Here is a 10441-nt window from a genome sequence, read left to right on the forward strand (position 1 = left end):
ATCCCAAGATCATCTGAAATAAATTCTCTGGCCCACCATTTTAGGATTTATTCTCAGGTTGGTCTTCCATTCAGTTGAAGAAGGAGGAATTGCTCGTAATGTGGAAAGCCAGCTCAAGTCCTGGCTCCTTTTGATGGTCCATAACAGCCCAAATTTGAAGGCTTAATGTAAAGCCTGTCTCTTTAACTGACTCTGCGAGTAAAAATGTATTTCCTTCAGGGAAACAAATACAATATTTTCTTTTCTCATGAAAAGTTATCCAAGTATTGAGATTTTGGGTTGTTTGGATATTTTTTCTACCTGTCAAAAATTTGTGTTCTGAGAGGAGTACATTGCATGAGACATCCCAAGCTTCCCATAGGAGATGACTGATTCGGTTTTACATCTAAGCGCATTTAATCTTTTTCCTGGTTTGAGTGAGAATAGAATTAATTCTATTCAGTGATTTCACATTTCAGCTCAGTCTTTTCTAAGTAACTGCACTTTCTGAAGTTAAAAGCATGTTTTTGAAGACAGCATCTCTTGCATCAATTTATTAATATACAAAATAAATTCAATAGAAGCTATGCTCATCACCATTCTTTCTGTGCAGACAAGGATCCAGGCAAGATGCGTTTGTCTTCACTCTCCTTTATATACCTTCATACACTTCCTTTTTTCTACAGAATGTCAGACCCAGATTTTCTTTCCTTTTCAACCATTCAGTGCCATAAATGTTCTATGAGCCATGATTGACATCAAATAAAGCATTATGTTAACATCAGATACAGAGATTTGACAAAATTGATCCTGCAGTTCTGTTAGCCTTACTTTAATGTTATCACATTTACTCTCTCTTTCCTTCCTCAAATCAAATAGTCTAAGCCTTTCCATCCTTTCACTGAATAAAGCTCTTTACCTCATACTTCTCAACAGTGAAAATTTGATTCATTATCTGAATTTTGTCTAGCTCTGAAACACCACTTTAAAATGTTAGCTACAGCATTTAACGTATGGGTGAATTGCTGGCGTAATAACGGAACTAACCTTTCCCATATTGCTGCATGACTTTGGTCTCTTTCTTAACAGTGTCAGCATCTTGTTCATGCTTTCAATCAGTCTTGCTCATTCAATAGAGTTCTTCAATAGACTATTGTGTTGCCTCCATTTCCTCTATGAAGGCTACAATCCCACCATTATGTCTGAATGATTTAACCTTTTAGTTCCAATGTGCATAGACTGCTGGCTCACACTATTGTAAATGACCTCTTTCAGTGCAGAGCAATGAATTTATTTGTAAAGCATACTTCATTCAATCTCAGCATGTTTTTTCAACAGTGGCTATGTGCACCAAAGAATACAACATTCAGACCTAGTTGTTCTGACACTACAATTTAGAATTGCAAAAATGTTAACAATTTATACTAGTTGATAGAGGAATTCTCTTTCAGCTGTTTCCAAGGCCTGAGGTCCCTTGGAGATACAACACCTTACTAAATCTAGTAAAAATTAATTTACCCTTAATAATTCTAATTTCTGTTGCTACTAAAGAACATGGAGATTCAAGAATGAATATGTGACTTTTTGTTGTTGTTGGTTTTGTTTCATTGTAAGTAACTTCATTGAAAAATAATCATTGATGGCAAAACAGACAGATCAGGTATGGCAGGCATTGAACCTGTTTCTTAAGGTAGAATCACAGAATCAAGCAGGTTGGAAGAGACTTCCAGGATTATTCAGTGCAACCTAGCACCCAGCTCTAGCCAGTTAACCAGACCATGGCACTAAGTGCCTCATCCAGTCTGCTCTTGAACATTTCCAGGGACGCTGACTCCACTACCTCCCTGGGCAGCCCATTCCAACGCCAATCACTCTCTCTGGGAAGAACTTCCTCCTAACATCCAGCCTATGCAGTAGAGGAGGCAGGAGATAGTCTCAAGTCAGACAGGAAACAATTTGGCATGTCAGAGAGCCAATCTGGAAGTGCTAACAGATGGGGTTTATTTCTTAGCTTAAGATTGCATAAGAGTGTTCTCCAGACACTGACACATTTACAGCATTCAAAATAAAGTATAAGGGAAAAAAGCTAAGTCAAGCACTAACTTCAATGACAGCACTTTGAAATTGTAGCATCAGATGTAATCATACTCAATGTTATTGTTTTCCTTGAGATGCCTGTTTAGATGCAGTAAAGCTGCATTTGGAGAAGATCCCAAAGATTGATCTACTGTAATGTGAACATCTAAGATAAGAGAAACTGCTTTTAAAATGCCTTGATTCTGAGAGCCTAAAAACACTGACACTGCTTCCCTGTAGGGATCTGAATTTAAATGTGAGATTAATTCCTCCAAATGTGGCTATAAAAGTTTTGTGAGACATTTCTATTGGAAGATATTTCTAAGCCAGTTAATAGTCATTCATAAATGTTGCATCTCACATCACTTTTCCTGCACATGCAGTTCTTGTGACTTAAGGTAATGAGATGCCAAAAAGTGGAAATATTTTGCTTAAATTCTCACTGAGAAAAAAGGACAATTCAACTATTTCTTCCATGAGTTCTCTAATCAACACATTTTTATCCATAAGTATTTATCCTCTCTTGTTAGGTGTATGCTTTGAGATGGAAACTCCATGATGAAGACAGGCATATTGCTGTGCCTGATCTTCTGTGAGGTTTTACTTGCTATTTATTGATTGTCTCTCATTCAATGGGCACAAACTGTGCAAACCCCATGTGCTAGTTTGAAGCAACTAGAATGTTTTGGTGAGAAGGATTAGATCACAGGCTGTGAAAGGGAAACAATGGTGATGTCTACTTCACTCATAGGCCTGTTGAGATGTATAAGAACAAGAGTACAAACATAGATAAGGGAGTTCAAGCACTGCCTGACCTCTGGGCATTTTCTCTCTAACCTCATCTTCCAGCTTTCTGATTAATCCACCTACTTCCTAACCCCCTTGGCTGAACCTCCATTGCTCCTTGGGGCACAAGCTAATGTCTGGGGTAAGGTAGAGGGATGGGAGAAGGTGGAAGGGCAGTTGGGAGCCCCTCCTGGGGACTCAGGTTTCTGGGAGGGCTGCTGTGTTTCTGTATTACCTTTACCTTGTCTATTTCAGTCTATAACAGTATCTACTGTAAATATCTGCTTGTATATTGTGCTAGCTGTAAATATAAGCTTCATTCAAATTTCCAGAGCTGGCTGAGTCTAGTCTGAGTGATTTCCAAAGTGTGTGTGGGGGTAACACCCAAACCACCACACTCAATAAGACTCAAAAAAAAACCAAACAAAAAAGACAACCCAAACCTTTAAGGTAGAGGCTAATTTTTATTCACAGTGGAGGCTCCTTGTCTGAGCCATCTGGGTCTCTCTCCAGAAGAAATCATCTACTTACAAGATAGGAAGATTTTATATTCAATTTATGGTCTCTGCCTTAGTGGGATCAGACATTTATGTTTCAATATTACAATATCAAAATACATTCTCTTTTTGTTAACAATATCTTTCACACTAAATAATGAAACAATAAAATGAAGATGGTTTTGCTTTCTTCACTAAAGTTCTGTGAAAGAAAGCTTTGGTTTAGATAGGGCTGGGGGGATAGGTTGGTCTGGATGATCTTGGAGGTCTCTTCCAACCTGGTGGATTCTATGATTCTATGATAATATAGATGTGCAAGTATTCATTCCATTTTTACACAGCCAGTTTTCAGGATCTTCAACAGGACAACAACTTGTTTATCAGCTTCTGGACCTGAAAGCAAAGAGGAATGGGGAGGGGAAAGAAATTAGGGATCTTTCAGTATTTTTCACTGTTTGTATTTGAAATACACCTTAAAATCCAATGAAATGGCAAGATACATTCCATGCTCCCCCACTCATCTGTAGAGTGTACTTCTAATTCAGAAAGATAAAGATTTGATCCTGTACTTTTGGAGACCATTTATCTAAATCTGAAGAGTTCAGATTTGCTGTGAAGAGTGATTAATGCATCTATTTCATGGACCATTGAAAACCAATTAGTTCATTATTCAGATTCTTTGGAGCACTGAATTCCTCCATTGATATTTTTTTCCTGATAATTCACTCAATAAAAACATGTAAATATTTAACTATTATCAACAAATAGGACCGTGCTAGTATTTAATAATTTTAAGGGGAAACCTCAAAAAAAGGTTGTTATAATTTTCTTTTAACAAAATGATCTTCTGAATACATTCAAAAGTGCAAAAATACAACATGTAAAACATTAGCATGCAAGGGTTGTTTAGTATGTATGAACAGATAGAAGAAAATCATATTGGAGAACATGCAAAGAGATATGATGCCATTATCAGATTTTTTTCCTCATATCATCATCAATCAATCTGTAAGTTGGTTTTTTTGGGGGGAAAACATATGCAGATGGAAGAGCATCTATTTTATAAGCACTTACTCAGAAATAACATGCCTGTACTGTAGGGGGAAAAAATACATCAAAAAATAAACCCAAAAACCAAACCAAACATAGAACTAAAAAACAAAACCACTGACATTCAAAAATAGTAGTGAGGATTAAAAAAGAGGGGTGCTAAGGCAATAAAAACCCCCCAAAAAAGTAAATGAAAATCTGAAACTCTGAGGATATAAAAATATTCCCAAGAAAGTCTCATCCTCTCCTCTGTGTTTCGTTGCATATAAAAGTATGACTGTCTGGTACCACCTAGCTGGAATAGAATTGTAGAATCAACCAGGTTGGAAGAGACCTCCAAGGTCATCCAGTCCAACCTATCCCTAGCCCTATCCAGTCAACTAGACCATGGCACTAGGTGAAGAGAAGATGTGAAAACGGGAAGAGATCCTATACCTACCAACAATGAGAAGGTCCCAAAGACATCTCTCTGGTCCCACAGTCCAGCCCTGCTGGTCCTCCTGTTCTTCTTATTGATGCAGCCGCCTTCTTGTTGCTGGAAGAGACTTCTTTTGTTGTAGTAAAATGCAGAGATGAAGTTGAGAGCTCAAGCAGAAGCTCTTGGAGTTCTCAAAGCTCTCAGTTTCAGTGTTCTGAAACTCTTGAAGCTCTCTTTCTTGGAGTTCTTGGAGTTCTTGAGCTCCAGAGCTCTTGTTGTTCTTGGGGATCTTGAGCTCCTGAGCTTGAAGCTCCCTTGAGGCTCTAACCTGGTGCTAGGGAGCCATCCCTTTATAGTCAACTTCACATCTTCTATGACCAAACGCTTCTCCTTGTGCCCCTCATGCTCCTCACAGTGTAAAGATTCCATGTGTGCTCAAGAAGGAGTGACTGAGGTGTGGTCTGTGTCTAAGGAGGCAGGTCCAAGGTGTGGCCTGCCTTGGAGATGAGCAGCCTGAGGCCAGGAGTTGTGTTTTGATATTACAATTACGTTATAATGAGCAAGTTCACTTGAGTCCATGGTTTCCTTAGCAACACCAAACCATCAGCCTCTTATGAGAGCAGCTCCATTCTTTGGTTCCAAGATGATGATCATAAACAGTGGAACCATCCATCATAGGTGGCATATACAGACTGTTGGTACCAGGACAGTTTCTTCCCACGAAGTACCAGATTCCATTGTGTTAATCATTAGCTTATTATGGGATAGGCCACTGCAAACTCATGCTAAGATGCTACTCCTTCAAAGTACCTGAAGGTAAAAGGGTCCTGATTCCTGATGAAAATGATGAGACAGAGAATATTCTTTGGACAAGGAGTGAGAGACAAAAAAAAGTCACTACGTATTTAGCTTAAAATAACAGAGTTACAAAAGGGGGTCAGATCTGGAAATGCTAACAGGGCAGAGGAGCCACAGAAAAGAAGCAGAGGGAGAGGTCATGGAGGCATTGCAGAGAAATCTGAGAGGTAGCCTTCTGGTTGGATATCCTGTATCTCACAGTATCACCAAGGTGGGAAGAGACCTCATAGATCATCAAGTCCAACCCTATCAATGCTGAGAAGTTTTTTCTCATTCAAAATCATGTCTCCTGGGTTTTTTGTTTGTTTGTTTTTAAAAGAATAACCTTATATTGATGTTTGATGTCATCAGAGTATGTTTTTTTTCTGTGTGCACAAAGTGGATGTTATGTCAAGCTTTAAGTTCTTCAGCTTTATGGATTGTTTTCACTTTTTCATTTTCCACTTTTGCTGTATTTGTACTGATCCACACAATTAAACCTAGCAAACTTGATCTTATTAGTGAGATTCTAAATAGTTTAATGAAGAGCTTATCTCCCAAATTCAACTTAAACTGTGCTAATATTATTCTTTCAAATCCATTTTAAGCTAAGCTTGTTGTTATAATTAAGCTTTTATCCACAGCTATTCTCGTGTCTTATTTGAAGAGCTCCTACACAAGGATTTGTAATATCTTTTGACAGGCTGAGCTAGAAACTAATATGTAATTTATTGCAATTGCATAAATACCAACTTCAAGCATAGCAATAACCAAATAAAACCCAATTTCTGGCTTAAAGGTACTTGAGGTTGAAGCCTCTTCTCCCAGGCAACCAGCAATAGAACAAGGGGACACAGTCTCAAGTTGTGCCAGGGTAGGTATAGGCTGGATGTTAGGAAGAAGTTCTTCACAGAGAGAGTGATTTCCCATTGGAATGGGCTGCCCAGGGAGGTGGTGGAGGCACCATCCCTGGGGGTCTTCAAGAAAAGACTGGATGAGGCATTTAGTGCCATGGTCTGGTTGATTGATTAGGGCTGGGTGCTAGGTTGGACTGGATGATCTTGGAGGTCTCTTCCAACCTGGTTCATTCTATGATTTTATGACAAAAAAATCCCTGAAATGCATCAGCATTGACCAATCACCTCTGCCAACAGTACCATCTCCAGGCTGTAATTAGGCATTCTGTACTGTTTACTAGAATGACTGATGATGTTCAATTCTTCTGATTTTGAGTACTGACACTAGAAAGATTTCTCTGTTCATGAATGCTGTCAGTTGTGTAGAGTACAAATGTATGCATTATTTACATGCAATAGAAAAATGTAACAAAATGTTTGAGTTCTGGGAGCTTTAAGGTAGCTGTGATTTCCTCCCCCCACCCCCCTCCTGCCTCTTGATTTTTAAAGGATTAAAGCTCTTGGAAAATTACACCTGGCTTTCTTTCCCTTCCCTCCCCTTTTATATTTTAATTAGTGACTATCATACACTTTTATCTCCAATATCAGATGTCCTTTTCCTGTAAAGAATGCACATCCAGGTGAAAAAAAATTACCAGAGAAGCATATGGTTATGGAAATTGATTTTACATTTTCAGCACCTGAAAAGTCTTTTGAAGAATGAGACAGCTAAACTTGAAGAACCAGCTGAGATTTTAAAGTTGATATCAGGGAGTTATGCAATACCAGGCAGACATCAAATACTTAAGCTTCACATATTGCTGTAACAGCTGAGAAGAAGAAAATAAATACAAACACCAGTAATGAATGTATAGTCCTATTTCATAGAATCAAGCAGGTTGGAGGAGACCTCCAAGCTCATCCAGTCCAACCTAGCACCCAGCCCTAGCCAGTCAACCAGACCACGGCACTAAGTGCCTCATCCAGGCTTTGCTTGAACACCTCCAGGGGCAGTGACTCCACCACCTCCCTGGGCAGCCCATGATCTTGGAGGTCTCTTCCAACCTGGTTGATACTATGACAATTGTTCCTGGTGTTATGTTCTCGCTTTTTGTGCTTCTCTGGGTCCTAAATCTTGTGGGTTTTCATCAGCTAACAGTAGTGAGGTTTGCAGTGAAAGTACTCCCAGAACACAAGGCATGATGGAAAAGAAGACAGCCCTACAGATTACTGAACACAGAGGATGAGGAAATCATACCAAACTCAGGGCATATCATGCTATAGTGAATGAGAGGATAAGTGTAACTGCTAGTGTGAGGACTTTGTCTCTTAATAGGATGCTGCACCCAACTCCAAGCAGACATATTAAAGAAAGTAAAACTCACAACTGAGCAAGCACAAGGAATAGTTATTGAAACAAGTAGAAAACAAAGAGGCTTTCATAAAAGAAATCATGTTATGGACTTAACTTAGGCAGACAAGTTAATGGAGAGACAATAAGCTTCCTGGGCAGAATATTCAGTTTTGCCACATGTCCTGAATAAAACTCTAATATTCAAGATAATTGTGTTAGAGAGTTGGGTTTTTTTTCAGTTGTTTGCTGTGAATAGTTTTAGGTTTGTTTTTTCCTGTCCCAGATAAGTCATGTTCCTCGTTAACATGTAGCAAACAATATTCTGCCTTTGAAATAGAATGAAAAGTCTTGGCAGTCAGTTGATCATAAGACAATGATGCAGAGCCTTTGAGAGTTACAAAAGGGATTCCAACTAGCTACTGCAGGCCAGCATTGTTGTAGGTTCTTTGTAATTCCTAGCTGCGCTGTCCCCTCCAAGTCTCATTAACATAACTAAAACTAGAATTTGTTCACTTCTCAAGTTGTTCCAAAGGGGCTTGTTATGTACTTTTCCCCTCGGAGCCCTAATTCTCTCATCCAGTTCATCAGATCTGAGACAGGCTGAGAGCAACCGCAAGTTGCTTAAGTGCTTCCAGAAAAGAAGATGCCTCCTCAATCTGTTTAGAACAACACGGATTGACTGGTGTCTCAGGCAAATTCTTAAGTAGTTATGACAATTTTAATGTTGTTACATGCATTATTGAAATGTGAACAGTGAGTTTATTGGGAGATACTGTGGTTGGCTCACAGGCCTGTGGATAGTAACTTAAGATGCTTGTTCTATCACTGTGGATTTTTCTGGTTCGTATTTGAATGAAGTAGGTTGAAGCAATATATTGTGAACTCATGTTTAAACAGTTTTAGGCCAATTCTTTACCTTAAATAACACCTTTTGTCTTAGGAGAGTGTCTTCTCATCATTAAGGACTCTGTGGCTTTGATACCAGTAGGATTTTATTCACAGGGGTCAATTGGTGGTAGATAGAAGCTGAGCATGAGTCACCAGCACATCCAGGTGACATCCTGGCCTGGCTCAAGAACAGTGTGGTCAGTAGGACAAGGGAGGTTATCCTGCCCCTGTACTCAGCACTGGTCAGACCACACCTTCAGTATTGTGCCCAATTCAAGCGAGATGTTAAGATACTGGAACATGTCCAGAGAAGGGCAACCAAGTTGGTGAGGGGGCTGAAGCACAGCCTTATGAGGAGAGGCTGAGGGAGCTGGGGTTGTTTAGCCTGGAGAAGAGGAGGCTCAGGGGGGACCTCATTGTTGTCTACAACTACCTGAAGGGAGGTTGTAACCAAGTGGGGTTGGTCTCTTGAGTATTCTTGAGTATTTGAGTATTGTCTAAGTGCTTTATTTAGCAGCATAGAATTTTGGGCTTCTCACCTCTCAAGAATCAAGGACCTGCTAGAGGAGGGCTACAGAGATTGAGGGGACTAGAACAACTACAACTCCCTGAAAGGCTGTTGTTGTGAAATGGAGACTTCCAAAATTTGTCTGAGTGTAAGCCTGTGCAACATACGTTAAGTGACCAGCTGCTTTAGCAGACGCATTGGACTAGATGATATCCAGAAGTCCTTTCCAACTCCTAACATACTGTGCTCCTGTAGAACACTGACTTCAGACAGGCTGACACTTTGCCAGCAGCTCTGCAAGTTCTAGTACTGATTTACTGGGAATTTCAGGGGGCATTTTTCACTTAAAGGCACCAGTTGTGAGCTGCTAAATACACTGCCCACTTGGCAAATGAAGCAGTGGTCTGAGATGTAAATATTGGCACTTGAGCTCACCTTGCCTTGATGGAACTGACCCCTCATTGCCAGGCTTCCTCCATGCTGATTCAGTGCCTCTCATAAACATTGCACAGATTCATTCCTGTCAGCTTTACAAGCGAGCAGAAAGAAGCAGCAGAACGTAGAGGAGCTCAGCCTCAGTGCAAAGACCCAGCCAGCACTTGTGAGTGATGCTGCAATCAGAATGAAGCCTACTCCTATGGAACCGGGGGGCCACCACCAGGCCCCCCGGCCTTTGAGTCCCCTTCACCAGCCACCCAGTGCGCACCATGGGTACTCACCAGAGATGACAGGATCAGGAGGATCCCTCTGCCCAGATGGGCAAGCTTGGACACTGCCTTTCCTGGGGCCCATTAAATAGGGAGTGGGCAGGGAGAGCCAAGTGCTCACACCTGGGGTGGGAGGAGACTCCAACAGAACCCAGGTGCTCTGTGTTTGGGGGAGAAAAGGGAAAGGGGCAGATATGGTGGAAAATGGGACAGGGCTGAGTGATAGGTTGGACTGAATGATCTTGGAGGTCTCTTCCAACCTGGTTGATTCCATGATTCTATGAAAAGGGGAGGTGGTGCTGAAAGGATGGAGATGGAGATGAAAGGAGGAAGATGGGGGAAAGAGGAAGATGGAGAGGAAGGAAGGAGATGGGAAGAAAAGGAAGGATATGGGGGAAAATAGGAGATGGAGAGGAAAGGAAGGAGATGGGGGAGAAGGGAGATT

General features: G+C 40.6%; 1 long non-coding RNA gene across 2 annotated transcripts; it reads right to left on the reverse strand.

Annotated features, from left to right (window-relative positions):
• Positions 1-3635: 3635 nt before the first annotated feature.
• On the reverse strand, positions 3636-10048 carry LOC135175630 (uncharacterized). 2 transcript variants are annotated; one of them, XR_010302407.1, is made up of 3 exons: positions 10009-10048; positions 4828-5640; positions 3636-3731 (listed from the first exon to the last, which is right to left on the reverse strand). It is a non-coding gene; the product is annotated as an uncharacterized LOC135175630 (long non-coding RNA). The 2 variants fall into 2 exon arrangements; XR_010302406.1 differs by having other exon boundaries at positions 4828-5669; positions 10009-10045.
• Positions 10049-10441: the final 393 nt, after the last annotated feature.

Source organism: Pogoniulus pusillus, chromosome 5 (genome assembly GCF_015220805.1).
Source record: "Pogoniulus pusillus isolate bPogPus1 chromosome 5, bPogPus1.pri, whole genome shotgun sequence".
Classification (NCBI taxonomy): Eukaryota; Metazoa; Chordata; class Aves; order Piciformes; family Lybiidae; genus Pogoniulus; species Pogoniulus pusillus.